The sequence below is a fragment of the Pseudophryne corroboree genome, chromosome 1 (assembly GCF_028390025.1).
Source record: "Pseudophryne corroboree isolate aPseCor3 chromosome 1, aPseCor3.hap2, whole genome shotgun sequence".
In the NCBI taxonomy this organism is placed as follows: Eukaryota; Metazoa; Chordata; class Amphibia; order Anura; family Myobatrachidae; genus Pseudophryne; species Pseudophryne corroboree.
This window is the reverse complement of record NC_086444.1, coordinates 1,033,468,616-1,033,490,958: the sequence shown is the minus strand read 5'-3', so window position 1 is coordinate 1,033,490,958 and position 22,343 is coordinate 1,033,468,616. Positions and strand designations below refer to the sequence as shown.

General features: G+C 46.4%; 1 protein-coding gene across 1 annotated transcript in view; it reads right to left on the bottom strand.

Moving 5' to 3' along the window:
- Positions 1-22,343, bottom strand: part of SNX25 (sorting nexin 25) — a 552,258-nt gene that overhangs the window by 451,789 nt on the left and 78,126 nt on the right.

Genomic DNA, 22,343 nt, shown 5'->3' with positions numbered 1-22,343 from the left:
GCAGGTCACCTGTAGATTTTTAAAATGTGACAGTTGGTGATACACAGTGCACCTGCTGGGTGACATGGAAAACGTGAACCGTGTGGGGTCCTGAGGACCGAGTTTGAGAACTACTGGTCTAGAATGTCAGACACCAAGATCTCCAGAGCAGACACCCTAGAGGTGAGTATGGAATAAGACATACTTGTGCGATTAATAGCCTCAGTGACATTATTCCAAAAACCATTCATCACAATGCCAAAAAGTGCCCAAAGAGTTGCTACATTTGGAACAAACATCAGTTGCCCGTCCAGCAAACTTCATCAATCTATTGGAAGCGTGGTAGGTCCTATGTAGTATAAAGAACTGTATCTGCTGGAACCCGATAGGGGCTGTATAACCGTGTGTTAATGGCAGATCAAAATTCCATGAATCATCACTCATGGAGCCCACATCAGCCTCCCAGCAATATTTAAGGTGTGGAAGATCTATTCAATGATAGGCAGACATTAGGAAGTAGTACATACAGCAGTGTTCCACTCAAACTGAGAGACTAGAAAAAAAAAAAGTTAAAAAGGGGATTACAATATAAATTGGGGATCATCAGAGAACTGTGTAGGCAAAGTATGTCGTAGTTGAAGGCATCTGTAAAAATATGAAGAAAGTAAACTGAATTCACTACGCAACTGAGTAAAAAGTTTCAAGATAAAGTTATCGTACAGTTGACCCAACGAACACACACCCCTGGGACCCCAAACCGTATCAGTCTGTATGGAAGACAGTTCAGTCAGTGATTTGGAATTCCATATGACGGCATTGTATCCAACCCCTCATACTTCATAAACCTAGTAATTAAACCCCAAATTTTACTGCCTGAATAAACAAGGGTGGCCTTGTACCATACCTCTGTATGCAGAGATCTCCCCGCAAGCAGGTCCTTTAAGGACTATGACCCGGTGAGTCCTGGAAAACCAACGTGCACACCAGATAATTAACTGGGTCACCCTGCAGCCTCACCCGCAGGTGTTCCAACTGAGCTGCATACTAGTATAGATGAAAATTGTAAAGGGCCAAGAACCCTGTTTGCCTGGACCTATGTGATAGTATTTAGCTGAATTTGGGGATGTCGATCGATCCAGACCTGAGAGGAGACCATGCTATGCAATTTCTAAAATACTGAAATTGATGTAAAAATGGGGAATCGTTGTAGTACACATAGAAATTTATTTTGGACCACCATCTTAACTAGGGTAACTTGGCCAGTAATGCAAAACCGAGATTTTGCCTGAAGCAATGAAAACAAGGGATGTATATTTAAGTTAAATCTTGTGTAGAATTGGTAATCCAAATGCCCAAGTACTTAAATTGGTCCCCACAACGGAGAGGAAAAGATATAGGAGGAGAAGCCAGGCTGGAGCCCCTAAGAGGAAGAATATGAGATTTTCCCCAATTAATTTTCAGGCCAGTGTGTTCTCAAATGCGCTCCTCAAAGCACCGCAACAGTCCAGTTTTAGGTATAGCAATTGCACAGCACAGATGGTTAAATCAAATTCACTGAGGTGCTAATTAAGTCACCTGTGGCCAAGCATGAATTTACCCAAAACCTGGACCGTTGGGGTGCCTTGAGGACCACGTTTGAGAACCTCTGGTCTAATCAATTGATGCAAAAAAATAATCCAATCAAAAATTGATGTTTGTATGGGTATACTACTATATATCTTTGTATGCGGTCAAGCACACTAATAGGCCCACTTTGCGATCTGGCCATGCAAATAGTAAATATAACTTGCCTTGTGTACAGAGACAGGGCCTGATTCAGAGATGACTCGAATGCAACGGATCAAAGGAATTATGCTAATGATGCAGCTGCAGAAATCTGTACAGAGATGCCCACTGACTGAGTCTCTGATCCGCCGCTTCCATACAAAAACTAATCATCAGTCGCAACATCGGACCTCTGATCAGGTCGCAGGTAAACCGCCGGTACCTTTACAACTGCATTTGGCAACGCAGTCACAGGCTGAGACACGCCTCCAAAATTTATGCTTCTGAGGCACCATCCTTCCCCGCTACTTTCCACAGAAACACACTGCTCGTCAATCACTCTGCATACAACTTCACATTGCGATCGCCATCACAAGGTCATCAGGACAAATGCGCAGTACAACAATAATGGCTCAACTATACAAATATCAGAATTGCAAACACTTTGCTTCCACCTCTCAATGAGGCCCAGAGTGTCAAAGGCTGTCTATGCCTGGCCAAAAGCATAACTCACTAACAACTGTTCATTGTAAACTATGGGGGCGATTCAGACCTGATCGATGCTGTGCGGTTTCACACAGCGGGCAATCAGGTCCTAACTGCGTCGGACAGCAGCAAAGGGCATCACTGGTCCGATCGCATGGGTGTTCGCAAGCTGACTGACTGGAGGAAGCCAGTTATGGGTGGTAACTGACCGTCTACTGGGAGTGTCCGGAAAAACGCAGGCGTGCCCAAGGGTTTTCAGGGAGGGTGTCTGACGTCAGCTCAGGCCCCGATCAGCCTGTTCTCATTGTACTGTAGGAGTAAGTCCTGGGATGCGCAGAGACTGCACAAATTCACTAAACTGCACTTTCAGGTAAACCGCTCCGGCGGTTTACCTGTGAATTTTAGCAGCTTGGCATACACATAGGATCGCACACTTGCACGGCAAATTTAGAGTGCCCCTTGGGGTGGCGACTTTCCAAACGCAGGACAGCAAAGTTTGCAGCCCAGCAATCAGGTCTGAATTACCCCTATATATATCCCTGTGTCAGTCTGTGTGTGAGACGGGTTATTCAACACAAAATCACATGTCCTACACACATTTGTACTTTAGTCAGTGTTAATGTCTTTGTAGTACTGTTTTCCATGGAAATAGCCTCAAAACATTCCATCATGCACTCTGCCAGGCTCTTTGATCTAACATATGATTTCAGCACATTAGGACAATAAACAGCACAGAAACTAACTGACCATACAGACATACTGTAGATGTCAGGAGGAGATAGACTCATCACATGACGCATCTGGAAATCACCATAAAACATAAACAAGAGTATTTACCAAACAACAAGTCAAAAGTTAGAATATATTAAGGGTGGACTTGTGTTTCAACCAATGGTCAGTACAGACATGCGCTCAGGCAGTCGACACTCACTACTGAGCGCCCTAACTCATGAGCAGTGTTGAAATGATGGAAGAAATGGGAGGCAGGCATGCAAATACCCTTTACTGCATACCTCTTGCAGTACTTACTTGTTCTGCCTTTAGCAAAATGTCAGAATTACCCATTAGTGATAAGAGGAGCCTGGTGACTTTCTTTAGCTTATTAATACCCTACTGTTTACTACTACTAAACATACATATTTTTTTTTTACCTTACTCTCTTTTCATACGAGGCAATTTCATTTATATACCGATTTCTATTCCACCCCCAACCCTATCTTGGTCCTGCCAAGAAAAATGCATGGTTTTCTCTGGCATGGCATACATGTGCAAGTTTGGACATATTTGTCCAATAAAAAAAGATAAGATTTTACTCACCGGTAAATCTATTTCTCGTAGTCCGTAGTGGATGCTGGGAACTCCGTAAGGACCATGGGGATAGCGGCTCCGCAGGAGACTGGGCACAACTAAAAGAAAGCTTTTAGACTACCTGGTGTGCACTGGCTCCTCCCATTATGACCCTCCTCCAAGCCTCAGTTAGGATACTGTGCCCGGAAGAGCTGACACAATAAGGAAGGATTTTGAATCCCGGGTAAGACTCATACCAGCCACACCAATCACACCGTATAACTTGTGATACTATACCCAGTTAACAGTATGAAATATAACTGAGCCTCTCAACAGATGGCTCAACAATAACCCTTAGTTAGGCAATAACTACATACAAGTATTGCAGACAATCCGCACTTGGGATGGGCGCCCAGCATCCACTACGGACTACGAGAAATAGAATTACCGGTGAGTAAAATCTTATTTTCTCTGACGTCCTAGTGGATGCTGGGAACTCCGTAAGGACCATGGGGATTATACCAAAGCTCCCAAACGGGCGGGAGAGTGCGGATGACTGCAGCACCGAATGAGAGAACTCAAGGTCCTCCTCAGCCAGGGTATCAAATTTGTAGAATTTTGCAAACGTGTTTGCCCCTGACCAAGTTGCAGCTCGGCAAAGTTATAAAGCCGAGACCCCTCGGGCAGCCGCCCAAGATGAGCCCACTTTCCTCGTGGAATGGGCTTTTACTGATTTAGGATGCGGCAATCCAGCCGCAGAATGCTCCAGCTGAATTGTGCTACAAATTCAGCGAGCAATAGTCTGCTTAGAAGCAGGAGCACCTATTTTGTTGGGTGCATACAGGATAAAAAGCGAGTCAGTTTTCCTGACTCCAGCCGTCCTGGAAATATAAATTTTTAAGGCCCTGACTACGTCCAGTAACGTGGAATCTTCCAAGTCCCTAGTAGCCGCAGGCACTACAATAAGTTGGTTTAAGTGAAAAGCTGATACCACCTTAGGGAGAAACTGGGGACGAGTCCTCAATTCTGCCCTATCCATATGGAAAATCAGATAAGGGCTTTTACATGACAAAGCCGCCAATTCTGACACACGCCTGGCCGAAGCCAAGGCCAATAACATGACCACTTTCCACGTGAGATATTTCAAATCCACAGTTTTAAGTGGCTCAAACCAATGTGATTTTAGGAAACTCAATACCACGTTTGAGATCCCAAGGTGCCATAGGAGGCACAAAAGGGGGCTGAATATGTAGCACTCCCTTTACAAATGTCTGAACTCCAGGCAGTGAAGCCAATTCTTTCTGGAAGAAAATCGACAGAGCCGAAATCTGGACCTTAATGGAACCCAAGTTTAGGCCCATAGTCACTCCTGACTGTAGGAAGTGCAGAAAACGACCCAGCTGAAATTCCTCTGTTGGGGCCTTCCTGGCCTCACACCACGCAACATATTTTCGCCAAATACGGTGATAATGGTTTGCGGTTACTTCTTTCCTGGCTTTTATCAGCGTAGGAATGACTTCCTCCGGAATGCCTTTTTCCTTTAGGATCCGGAATTCAACCGCCATGCCGTCAAACGCAGCCGCGTTAAGTCTTGGAACAGACAGGGCCCCTGCTGTAGCAGATCCTGTCTGAGCGGTAGAGGCCATGGGTCCTCTGATATAATTTCTTGAAGTTCTGGGTACCAAGCTCTTCTTGGCCCATCCGGAACCACGAGTATCGTTCTTACTCCTCGTTTTCTTATTATTCTCAGTACCTTTGGTATGAGAGGCAGAGGAGGGAATACATAAACCGACCGGTACACCCACGGTGTCACTAGAGCGTCCACAGCTATTGCCTGAGGGTCCCTTGACCTGGCGCAATATCTAGTTTTTTGTTTAGGCGGGAGGCCATCATGTCCACCTGTGGCCTTTCCCAACGGTTTACCAACAGTTGGAAGACTTCTGGATGAAGTCCCCACTCTCCCGGGTGGAGGTCGTGTCTGCTGAGGAAGTCTGCTTCCCAGTTGTCCACTCCCGGAATGAACACTGCTGACAGTGCTAAGACGTGATTCTCCGCCCATCGGAGAATCCTTGTGGCTTCTGCCATCGCCATCCTGCTTCTTGTGCCGCCCTGTCGGTTTATAAGGGCGACTGCCGTGATGTTGTCTGATTGGATCAGTACCGGCTGGTTTTGAAGCAGAGGCCTTGCCAGACTTAGGGCATTGTAAATGGCCCTCAGTTCCAGAATATTTATGTGTAGGGACGACTCCTGACTTGACCTAAGTCCTTGGAAATTTCTTCCCTGTGTGACTGCCCCCCAGCCTCGAAGGCTGGCATCCGTGGTTACCAGGACCCAGTCCTGTATGCCGAATCTGCGGCCCTCTTGAAGATGAGCACTCTGCAGCCACCACAGTAGAGATACCCTGGTCCTTGGAGACAGGGTTATCAGCCGATGCATCTGAAGATGCGATCCCGACCACTTGTCCAAGAGGTCCCACTGAAAGGTGCTTGCATGGAACCTGCCGAATGGAATTTTGCTTCGTAAGAAGCTACCATTTTTCCCAGGACTCGTGTGCAGTGATGCACCGATACCTGTTTTGGTTTCAGGAGGTCTCTGACTAGAGATGACAGCTCCTCGGCTTTCTCCTGCGGGAGAAACACTTTTTTCTGTTCTGTGTCCAGAACCATTCCCAGGAACAGTAGGCGTGTTGTAGGAACCAGCTGTGACTTTGGAATGTATAGAATCCATCCGTGCTGTTGTAGCACTCCCCGAGATAGTGCTACTCCGACCAACAACTGCTCCTTGGACCTTGCCTTTATAAGGAGATCGTCCAAGTACGGGATAATTAAAACTCCCTTTTTTCGAAGGAGTATCATCATTTCTGCCATTACCTTGGTAAAGACCCTCGGTGCCGTGGACAGTCCAAACGGCAGTGTTTGGAATTGGTAATGGCAATCCTGTACCCCAAATCTGAGGTACTCCTGGTGAGGATGGTAAATGGGGACATGTAGGTAAGCATCCTTGATGTCCAGGGATACCATGTAATCCCCCTCCTCCAGGCTTGCAATAATCGCCCTGAGCGATTCCATCTTGAACTTGAATTTTTTTATGTATGTGTTAAAGGATTTCAAATTTAAAATGGGTCTCACCAAACCGTCCGGTTTCGGTACCACAAACAGTGTGGAATAGTAACCCCGTCCTTGTTGAAGTAGGGGCACCTTGACTATCACCTGCTGGGAATACAGCTTGTGAATTGCCTCTAGCACAGCCTCCCTGCCTGAGGGAGTTGTCGGCAAGGCAGATTTGAGGAAACGGCGGGGGGGAGACACCTCGAATTCCAGCTTGTACCCCTGAGATACTACTTGAAGGATCCAGGGATCCACCTGTGAGCGATCCCACTGATCGCTGAAATTTTTGAGGCGGCCCCCCACCGTACCTGGCTACGCCTGTGGAGCCCCCGCGTCATGCGGTGGACTCAGAGGAAGCGGGGGAAGAATTTTGATTCTGGGAACTGGCTGACTGGTGCAGCTTTTTCCCTCTTCCCTCGTCTCTGTGCAGAAAGGAAGCGCCTTTGATAATACAGTGCTTTCTTAGGCTGTGAGGAAACCTGAGGTAAAAAAAATTTCTTCCCAGCTGTTGCTGTGGATACGAGGTCCCAGAGACCATCCCCAAACAATTCCTCACCCTTATAAGGCTCTATGTGCCTTTTAAAGTCAGCATCACCTGTCCAGTGTCGGGTCTCTAATACCATCCTGACAGAAAGGACATTGCATTAATTCTGGATGCCAGCCGGCAAAATATCCCTCTGTGCATCCCTCATATATAAGACGACGTCTTATGTTCGCAAAATAGTATCCCTGTTTGACAGGGTTACAGACCACGCTGCAGCAGCACTATCTGCAGGTCTCAGTCTAGTACCTGAGTGTGTAAATACAGACTTCAGGATAGCCTCCTGCTTTTTATCAGCAGGTACCTTCAAAGTGGCCGTATCCTAAGACGGCAGTGCCACCTTTTTTGACAAACGTGTGAGCGCCTTATCCACCCTAGGGGATATCTCCCAGCGTAACTTATCCTCTGGCGGGAAAGGGTACGCCATCAGTAACTTTTTAGAAATTACCAGTTTCTTATCGGGGGAACCCACGCTTTTTCACACTTCATTCACTCATTTGATGGGGGAACAAAACACTGCCTGCTTTTTCTCCCCAAACATAAAACCCTTTTTTAGTGGTACTTGGGTTAATGTCAGAAATGTGTAACACATTTTTTATTGCCGGGATCATGTAACGGATGTTCCTAGTGGATTGTGTATATGTCTCAACCTCGTCAACACTGGAGTCAGACTCCGTGTCGACATCTGTGTCTGCCATCTGAGGGAGCGGGCGTTTTTGAGCCCCTGATGGCCTTTGAGACGCCTGGGCAGGCGCGGGCTGAGAAGCTGGCTGTCCCATAGCTGTTACGTCATCCAGCCTTTTATGTAAGGAGTTGACACTGTCGGTTTATACCTTCCACCTATCCATCCACTCTGGTGTCGGCCCCACAGGGGGCGACATCACATTTATCGTTATCTGCTCTGCCATCACATAAGCCTCCTCATCAAACGTGTCGACACAGCCGTACCGACACACAGCACACACACAGGGAATGCTCTGACTGAGGACAGAACCCCACACAGCCCTTTGGGGAGACAGAGAGAGAGTATGCCAGCACACACCAGAGCGCTATATAATTTAGGGATTAACACTATATTGAGTGAATTTTTCCCAATAGCTGCTTGTATATACAATATTGCGCCTAAATTTAGTGCCCCCCCCCTCTCTTTTTAACCCTTTGAGCCTGCAAACTACAGGGGAGAGCCTGGGGAGCTGTCTTCCAGCTGTACTGTGAAGAGAAAATGGCGCCAGTGTGCTGAGAGAGATAGCTCCGCCCCTTTTTCGCGGACTTTTCTCCCGCTTTTTTATGGATTCTGGCAGGGGTATTTATCACATATATAGCCTCTGGGGCTATATATTGTGATATATTTGCCAGCCAAGGTGTTTTTATTGCTGCTCAGGGCGCCCCCCCCAGCGCCCTGCACCCTCAGTGACCGGAGTGTGAAGTGTGCATGAGGAGCAATGGCGCACAGCTGCAGTGCTGCGCGCTACCTTGGTGAAGACTGATGTCTTCTGCCGCCGATTTTCCGGACCTCTTCTTGCTTCTGGCTCTGTAAGGGGGACGGCGGCGCGGCTCCGGGAACGAACACCAAGGCCAGTTCCATGCGGTCGATTCCTCTGGAGCTAATGGTGTCCAGTAGCCTAAGAAGCCCAAGCTAGCTGCAAGCAGGTAGGTTCGCTTCTTCTCCCCTTAGTCCCTCGATGCAGTGAGCCTGTTGCCAGCAGGTCTCACTGTAAAATAAAAAACCTAAAATAAACTTTCTTTCTAGGAGCTCAGGAGAGCCCCTAGTGTGCATCCAGCTCGGCCGGGCACAGAAATCTAACTGAGGCTTGGAGGAGGGTCATAGTGGGAGGAGCCAGTGCACACCAGGTAGTCTAAAAGCTTTCTTTTAGTTGTGCCCAGTCTCCTGCGGAGCTGCTATCCCCATGGTCCTTACGGAGTTCCCAGCATCCACTAGGACGTCAGAGAAAAAAAAGTTAAAAGCTATGGCCAAAAGCATTTGTATAAAAGCTAATATGGAGTAATGGAAATGTTTTCCACCTAATGCTGGGCTTACGCCAACAGAAATGTTATTTAACAGCATGAAACCCAGCAGATATCGTGGCCATACACTGGGGGAGATTTATGCTTGGTAAAAGATGAAGTGGAGAGATAAAGGGGCACCTGTATTAAACCTGGATTAGTAATAAAGCGGTGCTAAAGCAGTAATAAGTGCAAGGTGATAACGCACCAGCCAATCAGCTCCTAACTGCCAATTTATATATTGGAACTGATTGGCTGGTGTGTTATCACCTTGCACTTATCACTGCTTTATCACTTCTCCAGGCTTAATACATCTGCCCCAAAGTCCTAACTAATCCGCTTCTGTCATTTACGGGCTGTGTTTGAAAAATTACAGGAGCTGATAATAAGATTTTACTTACCGATAAATCTATTTCTCGTAGTCCGTAGTGGATGCTGGGGATTCCGTCAGGACCATGGGGAATAGCGGCTCCGCAGGAGACAGGGCACAAAAGCAAGCTTTTAGGATCACATGGTGTGCACTGGCTCCTCCCCCTATGACCCTCCTCCAAGCCTCAGTTAGGTACTGTGCCCGGACGAGCGTACACAATAAGGAAGGATCTTGAATCCCGGGTAAGACTCATACCAGCCACACCAATCACACCGTACAACTTGTGATCTGAACCCAGTTAACAGTATGATAACAATGAAGTAGCCTCTAAAAAAGATGGCTCACAACAATAATAACCCGATTTTTGTAACAATAACTATGTACAAGTAATGCAGACAATCCGCACTTGGGATGGGCGCCCAGCATCCACTACGGACTACGAGAAATAGATTTATCGGTAAGTAAAATCTTATTTTCTCTAACGTCCTAGTGGATGCTGGGGATTCCGTCAGGACCATGGGGATTATACCAAAGCTCCCAAACGGGCGGGAGAGTGCGGATGACTCTGCAGCACCGAATGAGAGAACTCCAGGTCCTCCTCAGCCAGGGTATCAAATTTGTAGAATTTTACAAACGTGTTCCCCCCTGACCACGTAACTGCTCGGCAAAATTTAAAGCCGAGACCCCCTCGGGCATCCGCCCAAGATGAGCCCACCTTCCTTGTGGAATGGGCACTTACAGATTTTGGCTGTGGCAGGCCTGCCACAGAATGTGCAAGCTGAATTGTACTACAAATCCAACAAGCAATAGTCTGCTTAGAAGCAGGAGCACCCAGCTTTTTGGGTGCATACAATATAAACAGCAAGTCAGAATTTCTGACTCCAGCCGTCCTGGAAATATATATATATATATATATATATATATATATATATATATATATATATATTTTTAGGGCCCCGACAACGTCTAGCAACTTGGAGTCCTCCAAGTCCCTAGTAGCCGCAGGCACCACAATATGTTGTTTCAGGTGAAACGCTGACACCACCTTAGGAAGAAACTGGGGACGAGTCCGCAGTTCTGCCTTGTCCGACTGGAAAAACAAATATGGGCTTTTTTAAGACAAAGCCCCCAATTCTGACAATCGTCTGGCCGAGGCCAGGGCCACAACATGGTCACTTTCCATGTGAGATATTTCAAATCCACAGATTTGAGCGGTTCAAACCAATATGATTTTAGGAATCCCAACACTACGTTGAGATCCCACGGTGCCACTGGAGGCACACAAGGGGCTGTATATGCAATACTCCCTTGACAAACGTCTGGACTTCAGGAATTGAAGCCAATTTTTTCTGGAAGAAAATCTACAGGGCCGAAACTTGAACCTTAATGGACCCCAATTTGAGGCTCATAGACACTCCTGTTTTCAGGAAGTGCAGAAATCGACCTAGTCGAAATTTTTTCGTGGGGCCTTCCTGGCCTCACCCACGCAATATATTTTCACCACATGTGGTGATAACGTTGTACGGTCACCTCCTTCCTGGCTTTGACCAGGGTAGGTATGACTTCTTCCGGAATGCCTTTTCCCTTAGGATCCGGCGTTCAAACCGCCATGCCGTCAAACGCAGTCGCGGTAAGTCTTGGAACAGACAAGGTCCCTGCTGGAGCAGGTCCTTTCTTAGAGGCAGATGCCACGGTTCCTCTTGGAACAGACATGGTTCTTGCTGAAAGCAAATCCCATCTTAGCTCCCGAGGCCATTAGTCCTCTGTGAGCATCTCTTGAAGTTCCGGGTACCAAGTCCCTCTTGGCCAATCCGGAGCCACGAGTATAGTTCTTACTCCTCTACGTCTTATAATTCTCAATACCTTGGTTATGAGAAACAGAGGAGGGAACACATACACCGACTGTTACACCCACGGTGTTACCAGGACGTCCACAGCTATCGCCTGAAGGTCTCGTGACCTGGCGCAATACCTGTCACGTTTTTTGTTCGGGCGGGACGCCATCATGTCCACCTTTGGTCTTTCCCAACGGTTCACAATCATGCGGAAAACTTCCCGATGAAGTTCCCACTCTCCCGGGTGGAGGTCGTGCCTGCTGAGGAAGTCTGCTTCCCAGTCATCCACTCCCGGAATGAACACTGCTGACAGTGCTAACACATGATTTTCCGCCTAGCGAAAAATCCTTGCAGTTTTGACCACTGCCCTCCTGCTTCTTGTGCCGCCCTTTCTGTTTACGTGGGCGACTGCCGTGATGTTATCCCACTGGATCAATACCGGCTGACCTTGAAGCAGAGGCCTTGCTAAACTTAGAGCATTATAAATTTGCTCTTAGCTCCAGTATATTTATGTGGAGAGAATTCTCCAGACTTGATCACACTCCCTGGAAATTTTTTTTTTTTTCCTGTGTGACTGCTCCCCAGCCTCTCAGGCTGGCCTCCGTGGTTACCAGCATCCAATCCTGAATGCCGAATCTGCGGCCCTCTAGAAGATGAGCACTCTGTAATCACCACAGGAGAGACACCCTTGTCCTTGGATATAGGGTTATCCGCTGATGCATCTGAAGATGCGATCCGGACCATTTGTCCAGCAGATCCCACTGAAGAGTTCTTGTGTGAAATCTGCCGAATGGAAGCGCTTCGTAATAAGCCACCATTTTTACCAGGACTCTTGTGCAATGATGCACTGACACTTTTCCTGGTTTTAGGAGGATCCCGATTAGCTCGGATAACTCCCTGGCTTTCTCCTCTGGGAGAAACACCTTTTCCTGGACTGTGTCCAGAATCATCCCTAGGACCAGCAGACGTGTCGTCGGAACAACTGCGGTTATGGAATATTTAGAATCCACCCGTGCTGTCGTAGAACTACTTGAGATAGTGCTACTCCGACCTCCAACTGTTCTCTGGACCTTGTTCTTATCAGGAGGTCGTCCATTCTCTTTGACGACGAATCCTCATTTCGGTCATTACCTTGGTAAGGACCCGGGGTGCCTTGGACAATCCAACGGCATCGTCTGAAACTGATAGTGACAGTTCTGTACCACGAACCTGAGGTACCCTTGGTGAGAAAGCAAATTTTTTGGGACATGGAGGTAAGCATCCCTGATGTCCCGGGACACTATATAGTCCCCTTGTTTGCTATCACTGCTCTGAGTGACTCCATCTGAATTTGAACCTTTGTAAGTGTTCAAAAAAAATTTTTGATTTAGAATCGGTCTCACCTAGCCTTCTGGCTTCAGTACCACCATATAGTGTGGAACAATACCCCTTTCCTTGTTGTAGGAGGGGTATTTTTATTATCACCTGCTGGGAATACAGCTTGTGAATTATTTTCAATACTGCCTCCCTGTCGGAGGGAGACATTGGTACAGCAGACTACAGGAACCTGCGAGGGGGGAAACGCCTCGACATTCCAATCTGTACCCCTTGGATACTACTTGTAGGATCCAGGGGTCCTGTACGGTCCCAGCGTCATGCTGAGAACTTAGTAGAAGCGGCGAAGGGCTTCTATTCCTGGGAATGGGCTGCCTGCTGCAGTCTTCTTCCCTTTTCTCTATCCCTGGGCAGATATGACTCTTATAGGGACGAAAAGACTGAGGCTGAAAAGACGGTGTCTTTTTCTGCAGAGATGTGACTTAGGGTAAATAACGGTGGATTTTCCAGCAGTTGCCGTGGCCACCAGGTCCCATGGACCGACCCCAAATAACTCCTCCCCTTTATACGGCAATACATCTTTGTGCCGTTTGGAATCTGCATCACCTGACCACTGTCGTGTCCATAAACATCTTCTTGCAGATATGGACATCGCATTTACTCTTGATGCCAGAGTGCAATATCCCTCTGTGCATCTCGCATATATAGAAATGCATCCTTTAAATGCTCTATAGTCAATAAAATACTGTCCCTGTCAAGGGTATCAATATTTTTAGTCAGGGAATCCGACCAAGCCACCTCAGGTCTGCACATCCAGGCTGAGGCGATCGCTGGTCACAGCATAACACCAGCATGTGTGTGTATACACTTTAGGATATTTTTCAGCCTCCTATTAGCTGGCTCCTTAAGTACGGTCCTATCTGTAGATGGTACCGTCACTTGTTCTGATAAGCGTGTGAGCGCCTTATCCACCCTGAGGGGTGTTTCCCAACGCGCCTTAACTTCTGGCGGGAAAAGGTATACCGCCAATAATTTTCTATCGGGGGAAACCCACGCATCATCACACACTTCATATAATTTATCTGATTCAGGAAAAACTACAGGTAGTTTTTTCACCTCACACATAATACCCTTTTTTGTGGTACTTGGAGTATCAGAAATATGTAACACCTCCTTCATTGCCCTTAACGTGTGGCCCTAAAGGAAAATACGTTTGTTTCTTCACCGTCGACACTGAAATCAGTGTCCTTGTCTGGGTCTGTGTCGACCGACTGAGGTAAATGGGCATTTTACAGCCCCTGACGGTGTTTGAGACGCCTGGACAGATACTAATTTGTTCGCCGGCCCTCTCATGTCGTCAACCGGCTTACAGCGTGTTGACATTATCACGTAATTCCATAAATAAGCCATCCATTCCGGTGTCGACTCCCTAGAGAGTGACATCACCATTACAGGCAATTTGCTCCGCCTCCTCACCAACATTTACCTCATACATGTCGACACACACGTACCGACATACAGCACACACATAGGGAATGCTCTGATAGAGGACAGGACCCACTAGCCCTTTGGGGAGACAGAGGGAGAGTTTGCCAGCACACACCAAAACGCTATAATTATCCAGGGACAACCTTTATATAAGTGTTCCTCCCTTATAGCATTTTAATATATGTACATATCGCCAAATCAGTGCCCCCCCTCTCTGTTTTAACCCTGTTTCTGTAGTGCAGTGCAGGGGAGAGCCTGGGAGCCTTCCCACCAGCATTTCTGTGAGGGAAAATGGCGCTGTGTGCTGAGGAGAATAGGCCCCGCCCCCTTTTCGGCGGGCTTCTTCTCCGGAGTTTTTGATATCTGGCAGGGGTTAAATACATCCATATAGCCTCAAGGGCTATATGTGATGTATTTTTCGCCATACAGGTATTATACATTGCTGCCCAGGGCGCCCCCCCCCCAGCGCCCTGCACCCTCCGTGACTGCTGTGAGAAGTGTGCTGACAACAATGGCGCACAGCTGCAGTGCTGTGCGCTACCTGATGAAGACTGAAAGTCTTCTGCCGCCTGGTTCCGGACCTCTTCATCTTCAGCATCTGCAAGGGGGGTCGGCGGCGCGGCTCCGGGACGAACCCCAGGGCGAGCCCTGTGTTCCGACTCCCTCTGGAGCTAATGGTGTCCAGTAGCCTAAGAATCCAATCCATCCTGCACGCAGGTGAGTTGAAAATCTCTCCCCTAAGTCCCTTGATGCAGTGAGCCTGTTGCCAGCAGGACTCACTGAAAATAAAGAACCTAAAAACTTTTTCTAAGTAACTCTTTAAGAGAGCCACCTAGATTGCACCCTACTCGGACGGGCACAAAAACCTAACAGAGGCTTGGAGGAGGGTCATAGGGGGAGGAGCCAGTGCACACCATGTGATCCTAAAAGCTTGCTTTTGTGCCCTGTCTCCTGCGGAGCCGCTATTCCCCATGGTCCTGACGGAATCCCCAGCATCCACTAGGACGTTAGAGAAAGGTTGGTACTTTATCTCCCACCAAACTTTGATATATATGCTTACCTCTCCTGGGGAGGAGACATTTCCCCTTTTCTTCCCGGTGAATGAACAGGAGAAATGTTGGTCGGTTGGGCAGGGAATAGCATACACTGCCCTATGCGGCCAGCTTGCAGCACACAAATAATCGGATCTGCTGAACACGCTGGAAGATTCGGCATGTCCAACAGACCGATAGTGTGTAGCCTGGACTGACCACAAATTATCTAATTATTGACCCAATTTACTAATAAACAACGGATCGGCTTGATAATTGCATAACGTAACCCAGCAGTAGCCATTAGCTCTAATAATAAAACTTTCCAGGTAGAGAGCAGACATGGCATGAAACGCAAAGTTATGGTAACCATTAGAAGTGGCTCCTGGTGATTCCATTTCACATTCATTGTGCAATAAGCGGTGCTTTTCTTGTGTAAATCTATGTGTAAAGCTACTGTCCACAGCCAAGAAGAATAAAAAAAGGACAGCATGCTATGTATGCCAGGATGCTTTGCTCAATGCCAACGTGCATGACGATCTGGACTGTCCAGTCCTGTACAACAGCATAATGTTTTATCATTTATGAGGCCTCTTGTGAGCACACTTTAGTACATCTCCTCCTCTGGTTTAATTTTGCTTGTATAATTGTAGCTTTAATGTACATTGCTACTCCAAACCTTACTGACATTTACCCCACTCAAATGTGCAGCAGACTATTTGAACATAAGCTAATGTTTATTCCCAGTGTAATACTGGACTAGGATCAGGTGCTACGTAAAAATGATGTTTCACCAAAGATGGTCGGAAGTTGTCTCTGCTATGACAGAGTCCGATACAAGTAAGGGTGGGGAACCCAGAGTAGGACCAATATACAATAAAAGGGAACAAATGTTAAAATATGAAGTGGAAAGGCCCTTTAAGAATAGCGCACAAAACGAGACAGACTACGTCAAGCTATTGAGTTGTCTACTGTTCATAGCATAGCAAAAAGTGAGAAGCAATAAGCTGGAGAAGAGGAAATTCCAAAATCAGCCATGTCTGTAAAATAGTAGACACAAAGAATGATTTCTAATAAAAGAAGGTATGCCGAATTATAAGTTATAAATATATATGATTTTTTTTTTCTTCACACCAGATAAAAAGTCTGTGAGGAAAACGGAAGCTGCAAGTGGAAAATAATGGTCATAAACAAAAAACTAGAAACGTACTGCGTAAATTAAAGAGCAGTGATTATATATGCACAACAACAAAATTAGAAAGCCTGCCACGCTGATGGCAGCTACGAGGGATGCTAATAAAACCAACTAAAGAACATTGCTGACTGAGCGGATTCATTAGACACCATCATTATTTAATACCATGCTGTGCATGTTCTCCTAGCATGAGATTCGAGTTATAGCCACAGTGATAACAATTATATCTAAAATCATAGACTTGCAAACAAAAATCAGAAGTCACAAAATGCAAATTAAAAAGGAGCAATCGGCATAGCACAGGAATGGCCTACCTGACATAACACACATCACATGCCCAGAAGTCTGCGCACACTCAATTACATTCATATGTTCTTGTTCTTGGACATTTTATCCAAACACGGTGCATTAACATGGAACTGGTCCTTCCTTTGCTGCTACAGGGTACATGGCTACAGGGATCTGCATTCATACGGATGGTGTAATGGTTAGCATTACTGCCCCACAGTGCTTCCATCGATTCCCACCACGACCCTAACTGCGTGGAATTTGTATACTCCACCAGTGCTTGCATGGGTTTCCTCCGGGTACTCCAGGTTTCCTCACACAGTACAAAAATATACTGGTAGGTACAAAAATTGTAGTATGTAAGTGTGTGTGTGTACATGGGCAGACTAGATGGGCCAAGTGGTTCTCATCTGCTGTGAAATTCTATGTTTTTATGAGGTGGGACACTGCTTTTGGGCGATAATGGCTGACTTGCCGTTGTCCGCATACTTTTCCCCTTGTTGATTGCACTCTGCAAACTGTAGGCTATATTACAGACTCAGAAGATCTTTCAGGGTCTGCATGTATGTGTGCTGTTATTATTAGCTCTTCTATAAAGACATCTATGGATAGATTTACTAAGGGGTGTCTAATATAAGCCATTGCTTCTCAGGCACGTGTAAGCGCGAAATTTAAGAGGACTAACAGTAAGTGTTGTCGAAGTCAAAAATATTACATACACAGTACATGTAAACTCCAAACAGAGTGGCCTCTGTACGTGCGCGTAATCGCCGTGCGTACGCATACACGCACGGTACACGAGCCTTGCGTAACAACGCATGGCAAGAGTATATACGGTAGCATTCGCACAGAGAAGCCACAAGACATATTCAACACATATTCACACAACACAGACAAACATGTTTAGCACCAGACTTGTATTGAATTGTAATTATATAACAGAGTGTAAAACCAGATATATATGTATTATTGGGATGGAACAAGTTAATTATATCATGCTTGGTGTCGAAATGATCAGGAGAATGTGTGGATTAATTTGATAGCTATGGGTAAATTGTAGCACATTGCAACGATTAGTTATGATAAAATGCATGAAATCTAAAGTCACTCTTATGGGAACAAAGGACTTACTGAAGAAAGCATGTGTGCAGAAAACCAGTGGCTGACCCCTATTACTACATCTTGAAACTGGACATTGCTTGCATATGAACTGACCAATATCACACAATGAATGAGAGACCTCCCTCCCCTGGACCAATAGCAGAAGACTTAGCCCCAGACATGTACCTTCCCCAATACACAGTATATCAGTTTTCCCCCTCACCCAGGAAGCTCTGTTGGTGCCGATTCTAAAATGGAGACGACTGTCCACTGAGCATGGGGTGACGTATACTGGGTGTGACTGATTTTTATGTAACTGTAACCCTATCTTATATTTAAGTTATACTGAATGATATACTGTACATGTTATTTTGTATGCATAACTTTTAATATCAAATACACACAATACATATATCTGAGCGTTGGACCTCAGCAAACCATGTGTGCGAGTACTTTGCATTCTCTTAAGGGACATAGTGCTGCGACGTTCAGCGCACTATTATCGTATGTGGTAATAAGATGCACCATGCGTCCGCAGTATATTTTAACGCTGGCATTGAAATGTTTATTTAAAATAATGGAAATTCACAGTGTAAAGTGCTGTATTGAGATGAGAAGGTATGGTAGTATTGAAAACAAACAGAAGTATAAACCAGTTCTTGCTTCAATGTTTGTGAAATGATTTCTTTCTTGAAAGACTCACTTGGGTAAATGTAAAATTTGGGACGAAAGTACATTATATCACCCTGATCTAAGCTAGAGGCGTTTCATATAAAGTGGTAGGATAAAAGTAAGGATGAGGATAGAAATCATTATTGGCGAATCCCAAGTAGTTTGGGAATTGACTTCAGGTGTTATGCTTGATGAGATGGGAGAAAAGGCCAGAACATTGTGTGTCTCATGTATTCTCATTTAGACCTTATTTGGTAAGAACTTAATGCAATATGGGATGGCTTTAATATAACAAACATTTCTGACAACACATATACAGTAGTTAGACTGCATACTGTAAATTAATAACTGGTGTTTGGTTTACATTGATTAATGTGAAAAGAAGAAGAAGGACTCTTATTATTTGTGCACCCCACCTTTTAACTTGTGATAAGTAGACTTTGGCTCATAAAGCTTATAAATAAAATAAGTCAAGTGATAATTCAAGGACTTGCAGCATTGGTGGGGCCAACTTGCAGGTTTTGTCAGCACTGTTCATGAAGTGGGAACGGTTTACAGAATAGTCAAGAATGTCAAGGTATAGACCAGTGGTTCCCAAACTCGGTCCTCAACAGTTCAAGTCTCACAGAATCATAAGTTAAATAATTATCTCCAACTGTGGCTCTTTTAAAATGTGTCAGTGATTAATGAATACATCAGTACACCTGCTAGGTGATCTGGAAAGCATGAACTGCTGGGGGTCCTTGAGGACATCGTTTGGGAACCACTGAAATAGGTAAACATGCAAAGCAATTGGAATAGGGGAAGAATCAAGTGAAACTAGACGTGATGGGCTCCATGTCTTGATAAGTACACCTACAGGAAGAAATCTCCATTTACATAGAAACACAGAATTTGATGGCAGATAAGAACCACTTGGCCAATCTAGTCATTTATAATAGGATTTTAATACCTACCGGTAAATCCTTTTCTCCTAGTCCGTAGAGGATGCTGGGGACTCCAAAAGGACCATGGGGTATAGACGGGATCAAGGAGACATGGGCACACTAAAAAGAGTTTGACTGGGTGTGAACTGGCTCCTCCCTCTATGCCCTTCCCCCAGACCTCAGTTATAGGAACTGTGCCCAGGAGAGACGGACATTTCGAGGAAAGGATTTTTGTTAAACTAAGGGCGAGAACCATACCAGCCCACACCACAAACATACCATACAACTGGATTAGCAGGAAACCAGATAACAGTATGAACTAACCACAGCAACAAGCTGAACATAACGGATACACAAACTTCGTGTAACCGAAAATAACCAGTATCAATACAACTGCAAGGAACAGTCCGCACTGGGATGGGCGCCCAGCATCCTCTACGGGCTAGGAGAAAAGTATTTACCAGTAGGTATTAAAATCCTATTTTCTCTTACGTTCTAGAGGATGATGGGGACTCCAAAAGGACCATGGGGTCTATACCAAAGCTCCAGACCGGGCAGGAGAGTGCGGACGACTCTGCAGCACCGATTGAGCAAACATGAGGTCCTCATCAGCCAGGGTATCAAACTTGTAGAACTTAGCAAAAGTGTTTGAACCCGACCATGTAGCTGCTCGGCAAAGTTGAAGAGCCGAGACCCCTCGGGCAGCCGCCCAAGATGAGCCCACCTTCCTGGTAGAATGGGCCTTTACTGACTTCGGCAACGGTAGCTCAGCCGAAGAATGAGCGTGCTGAATCGTATTACAAATCCAGCGTGCAATAGTCTGCTTAGAAGCAGGATTTCCAATCTTGTTGGAAGCATACAGGACAAACAGAGCCTCTGTTTTCCTAGTAAGAGCCGTTCTGGCGACATAAATTTTCAAAGCTCTTACAACATCAAGAGATTTTGGGACTGCCACAGCATCCGTAGCCACAGGTACCACAATAGGTTGATTTATGTGAACCGAAGAAACCGCCTTCGGCAGAAATTGTTGACGAGTCCTCAATTCCGCTCTATCCACATGAAAAATCAAATATGGGCTCTTGTGAGACAAAGCCGCCAACTCAGACACTCGTCTGGCAGACACCAACTTTAACTCAACCTTATGCAAAGGTTCAAACCAGTGGGACATAAGAAACTGCAACACCACCTCAAGATCCCACGGCGCCACGGGTGGCACAAATGGAGGATGGATATGCAGCACTCCCTTCACAAAAGTCTGAACCTCAGGAAGGACGGCCAATTCTTTTTGAAAGAAAATAGATAAAGCCGAAATCTGCACTTTGATGCAACCCAATTTCAGGCCTGCATCCACGCCTGCCTGCAAAAAATGGAGGAAACGACCCAAGTGAAACTCCTTCGCAGGAGCTGCTTTGGCTTCACACCACGACACATACTTTCTCCAAATACGGTGATAATGTTTCGCCGTGACCTCCTTCCTAGCTTTAAGGAGAGTGGGGATGACCTCCCCGGGAATACCCTTCCGAGCCAGGAATTGGCGTTCAACTTCCACGCCGTCAAACGCAGCCGCGGCAAGTCCAGAAACACGCAGGGCCCCTGCAGTAACAGGTCCTCTCTTAGAGGAAGCGGCCAGGGATCTTCCACTAGAAATTCCTGAAGATCCGGATACCAGGCCCTCCGTGGCCAATCTAGAGCGACGAGTATAGCCTGAACCCTTGTTCGTCTTATGATCCTCAACACCTTTGGAATGAGAGGAAGCAGAGGGAACACATACACCGACTGAAACACCCGCGGAGTCACCAGGTCGTCCACCGCACAGGCTTGGGGGTCCTTCGACCTGGAACAATACTTCGGAAGCTTCTTGTTGAGGCGAGACGCCATCATGTCTATCTGAGGAATTCCCCAACGCCTTGTCACTTCTGCAAATACCTCTTGATGAAGAGCCCACTCTCCTGGATGGAGATCGTGTCTACTGAGGAAGTCCGCTTCCCAGTTGTCCACGCCCGGGAGGAAGACTGCTGACAGAGCGCTCACGTGCTGCGGAGAATTCTTGTGGCTTCCGCCATTGCCGCCCTGCTCCTTGTTCCGCCTTGGCGGTTAACGTACGCCACCGCTGTTATGTTGTCCGACTGGATCAGGACAGGGAGACCCTGAAAAAGGTTCTTCGCTTGCAGGAGGCCGTTGTAAATGGCTCTTAACTCGAGAACATTTATGTGGAGACAAGATTCCTGGCTTGACCATTTTCCCTGGAAACTTCCTTGCGTGACTGCGCCCCAGCCTCGGAGACTTGCATCTGTGGTCAGCAGGACCCAGTCCTGGATTCCGACTCGGCATCCCTCTAGAAGATGAGAGCATTGCAGCCACCACAGGAGAGAAATCATGTCCCTGGAAGATAGACTTATTTTCCGGTACATGTGCAGGTGAGACCCGGACCATTTGTTCAGCAGATCCCACTGAAATACGCGGGAATGAAACCTGCCAAACGGAATGGCTTCGTAAGCCGCAACCATCTTCCCGAGCACTCGAGTGCATTGATGAATCAAAACTCTTGTCGGTCTCAGAAGCTCCTTGACCATGGTCTGTATTTCCAGAGCTTTGTCCTCAGTAAGAAACACTATCCGTAGCTCCGTGTCCAGGATCATGCCCAGGAAGGGCAGCAGAGTTGTCGGGATCAACTGAGACTTTGGCAAATTTATAATCCAACCGTGATGTCGCAGAACAGACAGGGAGAGTTCCACATTTCTTAGCAATTGTTCTTTTGATCTCGCCTTTATCAGGAGATCGTCCAAGTACGGGATAATTGTGACCCCTTGCTTGCGAAGGAGTACCATCATTTCCGCCATAACCTTGCTGAAAACCCTCGGGCCGTGGAAAGCCCAAACGGCAACGTCTGAAATTGGTAATGACAATCCTGCACCACAAATCTCAGGAAGGCCTGATGAGGATATATCGGGACGT